The 13,942-nt window shown below is 50.0% G+C and overlaps 1 protein-coding gene and 1 non-coding gene across 6 annotated transcripts in view; both read right to left on the reverse strand.

Annotated features, from left to right (window-relative positions):
- Positions 1 to 13,942, reverse strand: part of GRIP2 (glutamate receptor interacting protein 2) — a 113,894-nt gene that overhangs the window by 35,855 nt on the left and 64,097 nt on the right. The window lies entirely within an intron of this gene.
- Positions 4,033 to 4,139, reverse strand: LOC112132793 (U6 spliceosomal RNA). Its single transcript, XR_002914515.1, has one exon. It is a non-coding gene; the product is annotated as a U6 spliceosomal RNA (small nuclear RNA).

Here is a 13,942-nt window from a genome sequence, read left to right on the forward strand (position 1 = left end):
ACTTGGGAGGCTGAGGTAGGGGGATCACTTGAGTTTGGGAGGTCGAGACTACAGTGAGCTGTGATCGTGCCACTGCATTCCAGTGACAGACTCTGAGACCCTCACTCTGTCTCAAAAAGAGAGAAAGACAGAGACAGAAGAGAGAGAGAGAGGGAGAGAAAGAAGGAAGAAAGGGAAGGGAAGGAAAGGGAAGGGAAGGGAAGGGACGGGACGGGAAGGGAAGGGAAGGGAAGGGAAGGGAAGGGAAGGGAAGGGAAGGGAAGGGAAGGGAAGGGAAGGGAAGGGAAGGGAAGGGAAGGGAAGGGATTTCCTTTCCAAGCCATTGCCTTTCCTAGGCATTTAAAGTGTGTTAAAGCCACAGAAATTGGATTGTTTTTCAAATTTCATTTTCTAATTACTTGGAAAGGGAAAGGAAAGGAAAGGAAAGGAAAAGAAAGGAAAGGAAAGAAAGGAAAGGAAGAAGGAAAGGAAGAAGGAAAGTGAGGGGAGGGGAGGGGAGGGAAGAGGGAGGGAAGGAGGAAGGAAAGAGAGGTAAGAAAGGAAAATTCTTGGCCCCAACTAGGACCTGAAAAAGGAAACACTCCGGGGGTGAGCTCCAGGAATCTGTATGTGTGTGTATATTAGTATATTAGTCTAAGTTATATTTTTCTCCACTTTTTAACATTTAGACCAGGGGATGGTGGCTCACACCTGTAATCCCAGCACTTTGGGAGGTCAAGGTGGGTGGATCACCTGAGGTCAGGAGTTCGAGACCAACCTGGCCAACATGGCAAAACCCCATCTCTACTGAAAAGACAAAAATCAGTGGGGCGTGGTGGCAGGCGCCTATAATCCCAGCTACTTGGGAGGCTGAGGCAGGAGAATCGATTGAACCCAGGAGATGGAGGTTGCAGTGAGTCGAGACCGCACCACATCACTCCAGTCTGGGTGACAGAGTGAGACTCCATCTCAAAAAATAAAAAATAAAAATAAATAAAAATTTAAATATAGTAAAATTTACCTTGGTGGTAAACATGTCGATGAGCTTTGGAAAATGTCTACTGACCACCACCACAACCAAGTTTTAGAACATTTCTATTGGCCCCCAAAATTCTCCCTTGCTGTTCCACTGTAGTCAGTCCCTCCCCCATCCTCTGTTCCCCACAAGCACTTATCTGTTTTCAGTCTCTATCATTTGTCTTCTCCAGAATGTCATGTAAGTGGAGTCACTCAGTATGTACGCTTTTGAGTCTAGTTTCTTACGTTTAGCATAATCATTTGAGATTCAGTCACAGTGTCGTGTGTATCTGTAGTTTGCATCTTTTTATGGATCACTTGGGTTGCATCCAATGGATGTACAAGTTTGTTTAGCTATTGACTTGTGTTTCCAGTTTTTGGTGATTTTGAATAAAGCCATAATAAACATTTGCATACAGGTTTTCATTTGAACATAAGTTTCTGCTTCATCCAGGAATGGCATTGCTAGGTGGTATGGCAAGAATATGGTTAACTTTATAAGAAACTGCCAAATGGTTTCAAAGTGGCTGTGCCATTTTGCACTCAACCAACAATGTAAAAAAGTTTCAATCGCTGTGTATCCTCATCAGCACTTGGTAATATCAGTTAGGGTTTAAACAAAAAATTTAGGCTGGGCACATTGGCTCATACCTGTAACCCCAACACTTTGGGAGGCTAGGGTAGGATTGCTTGAGCCCAGGAATTCAAGACCAGCCTGGGCAACACGGCAAAACTCTGTCTCCCCAGTTAAAAAAAAAATCAGTCATGCTAATACATGTGCAGAGGTATCTTACTGTGATTTTAATTTGCATTTGTCTAATGACTAATGAGGTTGGGCACTTTTTTTTAACTTGCCATTCATCTATATCTTCTTTGGGGAAGTGCCAAAGCTTTTGCTCATTTTTAAGTTGGATTATTTGTTTCCTTGTTATTGAGTTTTCATATATTCTGGATACAAATCCATTGTCAGATGTAATAATGTGCGCTTTGAAAAGCCTTCTAGGTGACTCTGTGTCACACTAAAGTTTGAAAAACAACTGTGGCTGGGCGCGGTGGCTCACGCCTGTAATCCCAGCACTTTGGGAGGCTGATGGGGGTGGATCATGAGGTCAGGAGATCAAAACTATCCTGGCTAACACAGTGAAACCCCATCTCTACTAAAAATACAAAAAAAAAAAAAAAAAAATTAGCTGGGCGTGGTGGCAGGTGCCTGTAGTCCCAGCTACCTGGGAGGCTGAGGCAGGTGAATGGCGTGAACCCGGGAGGTGGAGCTGGCAGTGAGCCGAGACCGTGCCACTGCATTCCAGCCTGGGTGACAGAGTGAGACTCTGTCTCAAAAAAAAAAAAAAAAAAGGAAAAACACTTGTATAATGAATTGGATTTACCTAACAGGTAGTTTTAACAATCATTAACACTTTGCCATATTTAGTCCATTTATTTTTTATCTACGCTGAAATATTTTAAAACAAATCCTGGGCATAATGCAATTTCACCTTTAAATATTTCAATATGCATTTCTAAATAGGAACATATTTCTTATATAACAAAAGTATTATATCCCACCTTACAAAGTAATACCATAATTATTAGTCTAATACCCATTCCAAATTTTAATTCCAACAGTACATTTATGGCTCTTGAAAGCTTTGTTTGATTATTTTGCTTTTTTCTTTGTTCTGTTTTTATATTTTGCTCTTCCTTTTTCTGTTGCTCCTTATGTTTCTAATAATTTTAAATCTTTTGAACATTCATCTATTATTCTATTTTTCCATTATCTCAAACTCTTGGGAGGTATTTCTTCTGTCTAGGTGTCTGATGACTCTCCCTTAGAGTAGACTGTTTCCTCGTGTGGTTGGTAATTGTTGGATTGTGAGCTCATCTTTAGTGGGGCTTCAACTGTGGGAATTCTATTCAGCCTGGTTGTAGGGCTCCAGGGTCCAGAGAGAATTTTCCATTCCTTCCCCTGGGTGCTTGTCAAAGTATCATTACCCTGATACCAATGATTATGAGTATTTACAACACTCATTAGAATTTACAATACCCCCATTGTATTGTAAATACCAATCTTGGCTCAAAGATTCCAGAATCATGGTGGTATTATAAATTCTAACGTTCACCAGAAACAAGAGGCACACCTTAGATCACAAATCCTCAAAAGAGACCACTGGAGGCTGAGTTGAGACAAATAAGCTTTGTTTTAGCTCCCTGATAGACAGGTGAATATTTTCCAAGTCTCCTCTTTCACTGAGGGTAGATCTCTTCAAAAGTCCTGGCTTTACGCTGGGGTCTCAGTACCAACTTGGGAAAGTACAAGGTACTTTTTCCTGTATCTCTGAGCCATTAAAACCCAAGCCTTCAGCTACCAGACGCACAAACATCCCCCCCATTCCTGCTGCCACCCCAGCAGGGAAGCCCCAGCATCACCTGCACTAATCCTGCTTGTTTTCCATTTCTCTTCATTTTTTGAGTGGAAATGCATTTATAGGCCCATTTGTGGAGAATTGATGTCTTTTTCTTTGGGAGACAATATTGAATCTTCTAGTCAATGATCACAGTATATTCCTCCATTCATTTTTATCTTTAATTTCTCCTAAGAACACTGTGTACCTGTATGAGAAAAAGTCTTATACCACTTTCATTAAATGTATTCCTAGGCATTTAAAGTGTGTTAAAGCTACAGAATTTGGATTGTTTTTCAAATTTCATTTTCTAATTATTTGTTCCTGGTGTAAAAATATACAGTTCGTTTTATATTCTGAGCTTAAAAAATTTATTTTTAATTCTTGTGGGTATGTAGTAGGTGTATATATCTATGGGGTAGATGAGGTATTTTGATACAGGTATGTACTGCATAATAATCACGTCAAAGTAAATGGGGTATATCCATCACCTCAAGCATTTATCCTTTGTGTTACAAACAATCCAATTAAATCCTTTTAGTTATTTTTAAATGTACAATCACATCATTATTGACTATAGTCACCCTAGTGTGCTATCAAATACTAGGTCTTATTCATTCTTTCTATTTTTTTTTGCAAAAATACAGAAGACTTCACAAATTTGTGTGTCATTCTTGCACAGAGGCCATGCTAATCTTCTCTGTATCATTCCAATTTTAGTATCTGTGCTGCCTAAGCGAGCACATATTCTGAACTTTTAAATTCACGTATTAATTCTAAGTTTAGCCATAGATTCTTTTGGATTTTCTATATACATAATCATATCACCTGTGAAAATGACAGTTTTATTTCTTACTTTCTAAACTTTATACCTTTCATTTCTCTTATTTGCTTTATTGGACTGGCCAGACCTCCCTTACAAAGTTGATGGGGTGATTACATAGACATCCTTATCTCCTTGATACTCTCACTCGCTTCATTTCTGATGCCCGAGGTTTTCCTTACTTTCCTGTGATGCACCTGAGCATTTCAAAGGAGTTTGAAGCTGGAAGGTTGTCTGGTCACCTGCTGGGCCCCAGCCTCCCTGCAGCATCCCTCCTTTTGCACATGCCTCATTTTGTGGGGCTCTGCCTGAGTTAAGGGCAGTGTTCAGCCTGATGGGGCATATTCTGGTTTCTCCTCTGTGCTGACAGAGAGGGGAAGGAAACTCACAGATCCTGCAGCAGCCATGCCTTGTGCACACCACCACATTGTCTCATTCCACCTCATTCACTTCTCACGGTGGCCTTGGGAGGAGGTAGGTGCTGCGATCACACCCATTTGACAGACGAGGAAACAGGCTCAGAAAAGGAAGGTCTTTGGCCAAAGCAGCGTCTACCAAGAGCTGGAAGCAGACCCCAGGCCCCTTTGCGTATTCTACCGTGTGCTCGAGGCCCCATCGACCGGGTTATTTTTTTTCACATTCCTCATCTAAGTCTCCTTTCTCAGTACTGGGCTGACACGGGCAAGAACAGGTGCCAAAGTGAGAAGGGACGCACCATCAAGCTGGTGGGCTCCCTGCGCTGCCTCAGAGCTCAGCCCTCCTGGGCACCTTCTGCTCCTTCCTCAGGCCTCATCTGAGCCCGCACATGCCCCCGCCTGCCCTTGAAGAAGGGCTCTCCTACCACTCCAACCTCTGCGGCTCCAGCTTAGCCTAGTGTTAGCAGAAGAGGCTCAGGGGTCAGCCAGGCCTGAGTAGAGATCCTGGCTCTGCCATTCGCCAGCTGTGGGAACTTCACTCTCCTCCCCTACCTCACACCCATGGAAAGTGAGACCTGACCCAGCGGCCCACGCGCCCTCCCATTCTCAGGGGCAGCGGGAGAAAGGACGGGAGAAGGTTCGGTCCCCGCACGTGGCAGAGGCCACTTCCCCCACTCTGCTCCAGCCAGGTCTTTTTCACGAGGGTTCAGCCAGGGCTGGGTCAGTCAGGGTATGAGTGGCCTGAGTCAAGGTCAAGACTCAATCTGGGCCAGGGTCGGGGCTCAGCCAGAACCGGAAACAGGGCTCAGTCTACGGGAAGTTTCTCAGCCTTCGCACTATGGGTATTTTTTGCCAGATGATTCCTTGTGGTGGAGGCTTCTCTTCTGCATTGTAAGAAGCTGAGCAGCATCTCTGGCATCTAACCACCAGACGCCAGGAGCATCTGTGGCAAACAAAAATGACTCCAAACATTGCCAAATGTGCCCTAGGGGAACCTTATCGCCCCCAATTGAGAACGATTGCTCTATAGTCAGGAGGGGACTCAACCTGGGTCAGGGGCGGGGCTCAACCTGAGTTAGGGGAGGGGCTCAATCTGGGTCTGGGCCAGGCTCAGCCTGAGTTAAGGGCGGGGCTCAGACTGAGTTAAGGGCGGGGCTCAGCCTGAGTCGGAGGTGGGGCTCAACCTGGTTCCGGGCCGGATCCTGCTGAGTTGAGGGCGGGGCTCAGCCTGAGTCAGTATTGCTGCTCAACTTGGGCCTACGGAAGCCTGAGAGCGTTCCCACCTGCAGCTGTAACCACTGAGAAAGGTCCCAGTCGCCAACTACCGTGCTCCGCCAGACCAGGGCTGGGCTCTCTTTGCTTGCCAGCAGCTGATAAATAACAAATCAAATAGCAGTTAAGCCAGGAATCATTTCCAGGTCCCCTGGGGTTGGGTCCTCAGCAGCTCCGCTCATCCCCCTTCCACCTCCAGTTCACATCAGCCGCCACGGATTCAGGCAACACCCCATTAAGTATAATGCCTCCCATTACGGTTTCCTAATACGCACTTCATTTAGATTCAACAAGGTGTTTCTGAGCTAATAAAATCAAAAAGACTGGGTTCTATCAACTGTGACAGTGAACGTCTCTGGTATTTCATGAGGGCAATTCTGGAATTAAAATACGTCTTATCCTGTGCAGATTAGATTCTGTCCCTGGAAAATCCCTCTCTATCTCCAGCTGTCTTGGGAAGACCAGAGATAAGCTTGCTAGCTCCAGGTTTATGAATCCTAAGAGGAAAGTGGGGGAGGGAGAAGGATTATCTCTTAAGGAAAGGATAAGGAAACCAAAGCCCAAGTTCACCAAATTCAGAGCAGTGGAATCCCAGAGTGGATGTGGAGCTGTGAGCCCTAATTGTAAAAACAAGTCAGAAATTCAGATGGAGGAACAATGGCACCCCCAAAAGCTGGATGCTGAAGCACAGGGTGCCTGATGTTGGCTGGCGAAGGGGAGGACCCATGCCCTGGGTCTCTGCGGTGCCCTCCAAGTTTGTCTCTGACACTGCCTCTCTTCCCTTTCCTCATCCCAATATTCAGATTTTGCTCCAGTGCACTACCAGGTGCTAAACTGGGTTACAGTGACACCTTAGGGACAGCGGAGGTGCAAGAGTCTGCTGGTCTCAACACCGAGTGGCCGCAACTCCCTTCCTGCTACAATTTTTGGCCGGTTTGGGGTTCAGGCTGTGAGCCATCTCTTTTCCCAGCTGTCAGAGACTTGACTGTGTGCTGCAAAACAAGTCATACTACTGTGCGCAAAGAGTCAGTGGGCAGCAGGCGAGGCCTGGAGAGACTTCCCTAGGGAATGCATGTGCATCTCAGGGTGTGCCCTTGATGGCCTCTTGTGGAAGTCAAGAAGCCATTCTTGATAGGCGAGTTGCCAGATGAGAGGCTTCTGAGCACCCAAGACCCCCGGCATAGTCAGAAAGGTGCCCAGAAGGAATGCTGCAGTGTTTGCTGATGCCTATTCAGAGGGGACATAGGGCCTCTCTTTCACAAACATCCTCAGATGGGGGGAACTGAGGCAGCATCCAAACCAAGAATCAAAATAGGGTTAGAATTACCAATTGGCTGTGTGACTCGAGCCTCCATTTCCCCCTCTGTAAAATGAGGGTGTCTCTCCCATGGCTGACTCCAGCTGGCCAGAGCTTGAGAAGTTGAGGGGATTACTTTATTTATAGAAAACCCCCTTGGGGGTTCAGACCCTAGGCCCCCTCCTCAGAGAACATGCTTGCTCTCTCCCACTCTCTCTTTTTTGTTCCAGGACCTGGTAATTATATGCTTAGAGATGAAGGCTTTTCAAAAACATCTTTCCCACCAATTTTCAGCTGGAAACGTGCATAAAAAACAGAGATATTTTTATCCATGTTTTTTTTTTCCCTGTCTCCTCCTTCCAGCAATGGGCAATTATGAGCTTTTGCCTTCAGTCAATCGTCCTGTAGGAACTCGCTTCAGAGGAAAATTCATTTCCGCAGTGGTGCCAGCCAGTCCCGGCAAATGTGGGGTGTGCAAGTCAGGGGAGGAGGGACAGAGGGAGAAACGTGCTTGGAGCTCAGACCTGTACACCTGGTACTCAGGCCCACGCTGCAGCCGAGGTGGGTGGGCTTCTTTTTTATTTTATTTCTCTTGAAATCATGGCTAATTTGCCTTCATTATCTCCCACTCTCTGGAGCCCCAGGGGGCTACTGAGCTTTGACAAAGGGAAAAGGAAGTCAACTCCTTGCCAGGCTGCCTTCGCCAGGGTCCTGCCTAAGCGGGGTGGCTGGAAAGAAGTGTGGGGGAGTGGGCGGGACTATAAAGTCAGCCGGCTTTGACTGCTGCCCTGTTCTGTGAGCCTGCTGGAGGGAGGACTCAGCATCTCAAAAGGGACCACTGAGAAAACAAATGCCCAGAGGCTCCACTTGGGGCAAACAGGACGTGATTTGCAGGGACGGTGAGCTGTCAGCCAGGACCATGCCAGCTCACCGGGACCCTGCGTGCTGAAGAGGACATGGGCGCTAAGCACTCCACCAAGTGACGGTCCAGCCCCGGCCAGCTTCGCCCCACCGTGGAAGGGATTGTTGATATGGTGGGAAGGGAGGGATAGGCTTTGGAGTCAGTCCAACTTGGGACTTCGATTCTAAATCGGCTGCCAACTGGCTAAGGGACCTGGGACAAGTCACTTCTCTCTGAGCCTCAGACTTCTCCTCTGCAAAATGGGGGTACTGGTGCCCACCTCGTGGGTTGCTGGGAGGAACTGTGGGGAAGTGTGCACAGAAACCATAAAACATGACGGTTCCCTTCCTGCCTGCTTCCCTCACCTTGTTGAAAGGTTTTCCTAGATCAATCATGATGACAGCTCCTAGTGATTAAGTGCTGGTTTCTGTGCTTCCTAAGCATGATCTCATTTAATCCTCACCACTTTTGAGGCGGTATAATCATGATTCTCATTTTACAGATGAGGCAACTGAGGCACAGAGAGGTTAAGTAATATCCCATGATAAAGGGCAGGGCCGGGATTTGAACCCAGGCCTACTGAGGCACAGAGAGGTCAAGGGAACTGCCCAAGGGCACAGAGCTTCTAAGTGGCAGAGCCAGGATTGAAGCCCAGGCCTTCTGGCTCCCTAAGGGGTCTGGCCCTACCCTCTGGGCACCTTTCTGCCTACTCCCCCATCCATGCAAGCCTGGAAGTTGTTGTAATGCCTGCAGCCCCGGGGCTGTTCAGCTCCAGGCAGAGCCGCAGCTCCTTTGGGCATTCCTCCCTGGCCACTGAGGGCTGCAACAGGCCAAGGGCTTGATGGAGATGCCTCAAAGCCAGTTACAGGCTGACCTCTGAATGACAGTTCCAATCCCCACGGGGTGACAAGCCTCCCAGGAAGCCCAGCTTCCATGGGGAGAGCAGCATAGAAAGATCAGATAAGCTCGGCAGAAGCACATTTTTCAGGGAGACAAAAAGAAATGTATCAATAGATTTAAAAATTTGAAGCCTCATTCATTTGTTGCCAAGGATTGCAAAGAAAAAAATAAAGCACCTTAATAAGTAGCACCCAGTGTTGGGCCCTCCCCTGGGCCAGGCCTGCTCTAAGCATTTTATGGATGCTAAGTCAGTTAATTGTCCTAAGAACCATGGAGGGAGGCTCACCGATTGTCCTCAGTTTACAGATAGGGAGCCTGAGGCCCAGAGAAGCCACTGAGCTGGTGAGCTGCAGAGACACCTGGAACCCAGGGCTCCCTGACCTCACAACAGACCATGCCCTGAACCCTTGGCTCTGCTCTTTCCCTCCAAACAGGAGGGCAACAGACCCCAAATGAGAAGCATCAGGGCACTGGGAAGGTGACAGCTCCAATACCCCAAGAACCCCTGAGTTAGGGCTCAGGCACTCACAGACTGGGTGCATCAGGGCTAGCAGGACCCATGGCATCACCTGGAGAGGCCGCCACTCCCACAATCCTCCTCCACACAGGGAGAGGGGCTCCTGCCCAGCAGGCCTGAGCCACACGCAGGCCAACATCCCACCATGGGAGAGTGGGGGTGCAGTCTCAAGTTGGGGGCCTTCTGCGTTCTGGGTCCTGCTCTCCTGCCCCACTCTAAAACCAGCAATCTCAAGGAACGTGACCTCAAAATCAGGGTCACCCACAGAACCATTCAGTTTCCCAGTGGTGGCTGCCTGTAGTCATAAGAAGACTGCGTCCAGCTCAGGGAGAGTAGAAGCAGAAGTCCTCACAACTGTCAGTCCCCGGTCCCCTGACTTCACCTCCTGATGCTCGCCCTGGCTGGCTCCACTCCAGCACACTGTGCATTTTCTCACTTAATCCTCATAACCACACTGCCACTTGGGCACTGTTATTCTCCCCATTTTACAGCTGGGAAAACTGAGGCACGGAGATGCTAAGTGACTTGTTCCTGGTGACACAGCCAGAAGTGACAAAGCGGAGATTTGACCCTATGGGCCCACCCCACCTTGGCAACTGCACTCTAAATGGAGGTGAAGCCTTCCTGGCCTGGGCACATCTGTCCTTTCGACCCAAGGCCCACCAGACTTACACCCCCCTAGGGCCTTTGCATCAGCTGTTCCCTCTGCCCACAAAACTCTTCCCCAGACATCATCAAAACTCCCCTCTCAACTCCTTCAGGAACTTGTAGAAATGTCACCTCCTCAGGGAGGCCTTCCCCATCTGCCTGTTTGAACTTACACACGCACCCTGTACCTCCACACCTCCTCTCCGCTCCCTCCCTGCTTCATGTTCCTCTGGGCAATCAACACCATCTAACTATTCACGACTATTCTTACTGGGATGTCAGCTCCAGGGGGCCGGGCTTCTGTCTGTCTGCTCACTGCTGCGTGCAGCGCAGACAACATTGTCTGGCATGTAGTACATGCTCAGCAAATATTTTTTTAATTCAATTCCCATTTACAGATTAGGAGAATGAGAATCAAAGAGGTGGAATGAGTTTCTCAAGGTCAGAGACTAGGAAGAGACAGAGCCAGGACGCAAACTCAGGCGAATGATCCCCCATGGCCACAGCCCCTGCTGTGGAGTAGGAGGCCAGGCCTGCTCAAGGAGTCTCAGAGCCAAGGGGTAGGTCTGGTGAGGGCCCCTCGGAGGAGTGGGCAGCCCAGGGCACAGCAGGGGGACCTTCACACATGTACACTCACACCCACAGAGACTTCCCTGCCCCGAGCATGGCAGCAAGTGCCTGCTCAGACCTAGCAGGCCTGGAACAAAGATGTCTTTGTGGCTGTGGAGTCAGAGCAGGCCTCCCGTCCTCAAGGCAGGAGAGTGAACATGGAGAGGGACTTCCTGCCAAAATCTGTGTTCAGGCCTACTGTGTGCCCCAGCCCTGGCCAACTCAGATAGGTCACGATCCCTTCCTGCCAGAGCTCTGGGGTTAGTGACAGGAAAACAAGACTCCCTGGAGTGAGACTGGATATGCCCAGGGTGTGGGGCCTGAGAAGGGACCCACCCAGAGTCCATCAGGAGCACAGAAAGGGCACAGGGCTGCCTGGTCCACAGAGCCCAGCTCCAATCCTGGCACTCACTGAGGCACACTGCCAGTGGGCTGACTTCTCAGGGCTGCAGTCTTCTGTGCCAAATGTGGAGGTATATGGCTGCCCTTACCAGCTCCAGGGGAGGTCACATGACCAGGCCTGGCCAATCAGAGGCTCAGTGATCAGTCAGAGGTGGGCATGTGATACAAGTTGGACCAATGACAGCTGTTTCTGGGACATTTGCTGGAACTACTGGAAATAGGCTCTCTTTCCTTAGGGATGACTGAGCTGGTTGACCTTAAGTTTGAAGGTGCCAGGAACTGTCAAGGAGAGGAGAGAGTCTGCCTGGAAATGAAGCTCACTAAAGTGAAGCAGAGCAAGCTACGAAGAGACCTAGAGTCCTAATGATGTTAATTGAGCATCTGGATCCCACTGTGCCTGAAGCTCCATCTTTACACTTTTTGGAAGAAGAGCCTCGGTGCTGATGCAAACTGAAGCAAGTGTGATCATGAGGTTCTGTGATCTGGGGAGGAGACCTAGGGTGCAGGCCACAGTGGTGAGGGTAGAGGTCAAGTAAGTCATCAGAGAGAGAAAATGTCAGACAGGTCAGGAAGGGCCTTGAATGCCAGGCTCAGGAGCTGAGCAGATTTGTGTTTTGGCAAGCTTCCTCCCATGGCAGCAAAGGGGTGGAGGCCAGGAGGCCAGGGAGGAGACTGGGCAAAGGCCCAGGCAGTTGATGCTGAGCCTGGGCCGAGGTGGAGGTCATAGGCCCATGAGGAGGGGGAGACACCTCCCGGGCAGTGCCCCAGGTAAGGTCTCCAGGGCACTGCTGCCTTTGTGGCCCTGACCACAGCCAACCAAGGTGACCCCACTCACCTGGGCCTTGGGTTGAAAGAACAGATGTGCCCAGGCCAAGAAGGCAGAGCCTCCGTTTACAGTGCAGTTGCCAAGGATGGGTGGGCCCATCGGGTCAAATCCCAGCTTTGTCACTTCTGGTTATATAACCTTGAACAAGTCGCTTAGCATCTCTCTGCCTCAGTTTTCCCAACTGCAAAATGGAGAGAATAACAGTACCCAAGTGGCAGTGTAGTTATGAGGATTAAATGAGAAAATGCACAGAAAGCTTAGAACAGAGCCTGGCCCAGAGGAAGCTCTTGACAACAGCCAGCTATTATGATCATTAGTGTTATTTTTTCTGGGTCACTAAGGCTGGGTCCAGAGGTGACCTGGCTCTGCTCCTTGCCATGGGGAGGGAGGTGGGACTCAAACTCCACTGGGCCCTCAGAAGCAGGGCTGGGGGCTCTGCTGTAAAAGTCATCTGGGTGTCAATCCCAGCTCGGCCACTGCCCTCCCTGAGCCTTGGTTTCCTCCTCTGTCCACTGGGACCACAGTCCTTGCCCTTGGAGCTGTTGTGCAAAGATATGTCAAGAGCGTGGGAAGAAACCAGTGAGGCAACCCCAGGGCAGTGAATGCAGTATGTTCTGGTCCAGGCCCCAAGCTCCCTCTTTGGAGGAATAGGGTGAGCCCAGGCTGAGGCTGGAGAGACAGATGGAACAATCGTTGTCTGCCCCTCCCCTGGGTCCCAGCCTCAGCACACCCAGGAATGTGGCAGCTGTGATCCCCTATCCCACACATTCCCAGAGCCCCAGGGGCTCACCAGTCAGACCCCCAAACCAGAGTTTCTCCTCCTGCTGAGATCCCGTCTCCTGCCCACCTGTGCCGGCACAGGAACTCCTCACCACCACCTTGCCCATGGGTCATGGGCTCTCACCCCTCTGGGTCGGACACTCACTCCCACCAGGCAGCTGTGCAGATCCTGAGATTGGGCAAAAGGCTTCGCTCACACCCAGATGGGACCAGCCTTCCTCCTACAAGGCTGAGCACTGCCCTCGGAACCTCCAGACCTGCCTGTTCTGCCTCCCTGTGCTGGATAGCCCTGGGGGAGGCTCAGCCATCCTGCTGCAGGACAGTGGCCAGGGTCAGACAGACGGCCCCAGCAAGTATCCTGCCCCACCCTCCCCAAGCCCTGGGTCTCCAGGGAGTGGCAGTCCCAGGTCTCAGCCATCCAGTCCCCTCTCTCTGGGCAGCAGCTCCAGAGGGATCTATGTGTTCAGCCCCATCACTCTGCTCACAGACCCCCCATTACGTACCCGCCTCTCCAGGGGTCTCCCGGCTGAGCCCACACAGCATGTTCGCTATTGTCTCCCCTGCTGCCCACCAACTCCCTCGGGAGCCACGCTGCTTGGCCCTCCCTCCCCTCCCCAGGGAGGGGCTGTGGGAGGGAAGCTCACAGCTCCCACTGGCTGGGCACCGAGTCCACCCACTGCAGCGGGCGGCTCTCTGCTTAAAGGGGACATGGCTATTGTCAAGGCTGGCTCCAGGACAGGGTCCAACATGCCCCACCCCTGCAGCCTGGGTCTGGACAGGGGTTCTTTGAAGGTGGCATGCCTGGGGCTTCCTCCAGGGCTCTCAGGCAGAGAGAGAGAGCCTGTTCCTAACTTGCCCTGGGACTTTGGCAAACGACTCTTCCCTCACTAGGCATCAGTTTTTTCATCTGGAGACAGGGAACAGTGCTTTCCAAACTTTTTTTTTCTAAATGGCAGATTCCAAGAGAATTTGCACAGAACCCCAGGACATAAGCCAGATAAAGCACAGACTCTTTGACTGCGTGAACAGTGCCAGGGCGTCTCTGCAGGTCTCAGCTTAGAAACCCTTGAGCTTGGAGACCCTCCAGGGCCCTCCCACCAATGTTCCAACTACCTCTCCTAGGTATCAGTTTTCTCTCGGTAAGATGGGACTTAGG

The sequence above is a fragment of the Pongo abelii genome, chromosome 2, assembly GCF_028885655.2.
Source record: "Pongo abelii isolate AG06213 chromosome 2, NHGRI_mPonAbe1-v2.0_pri, whole genome shotgun sequence".
Lineage (NCBI taxonomy): Eukaryota > Metazoa > Chordata > Mammalia > Primates > Hominidae > Pongo > Pongo abelii.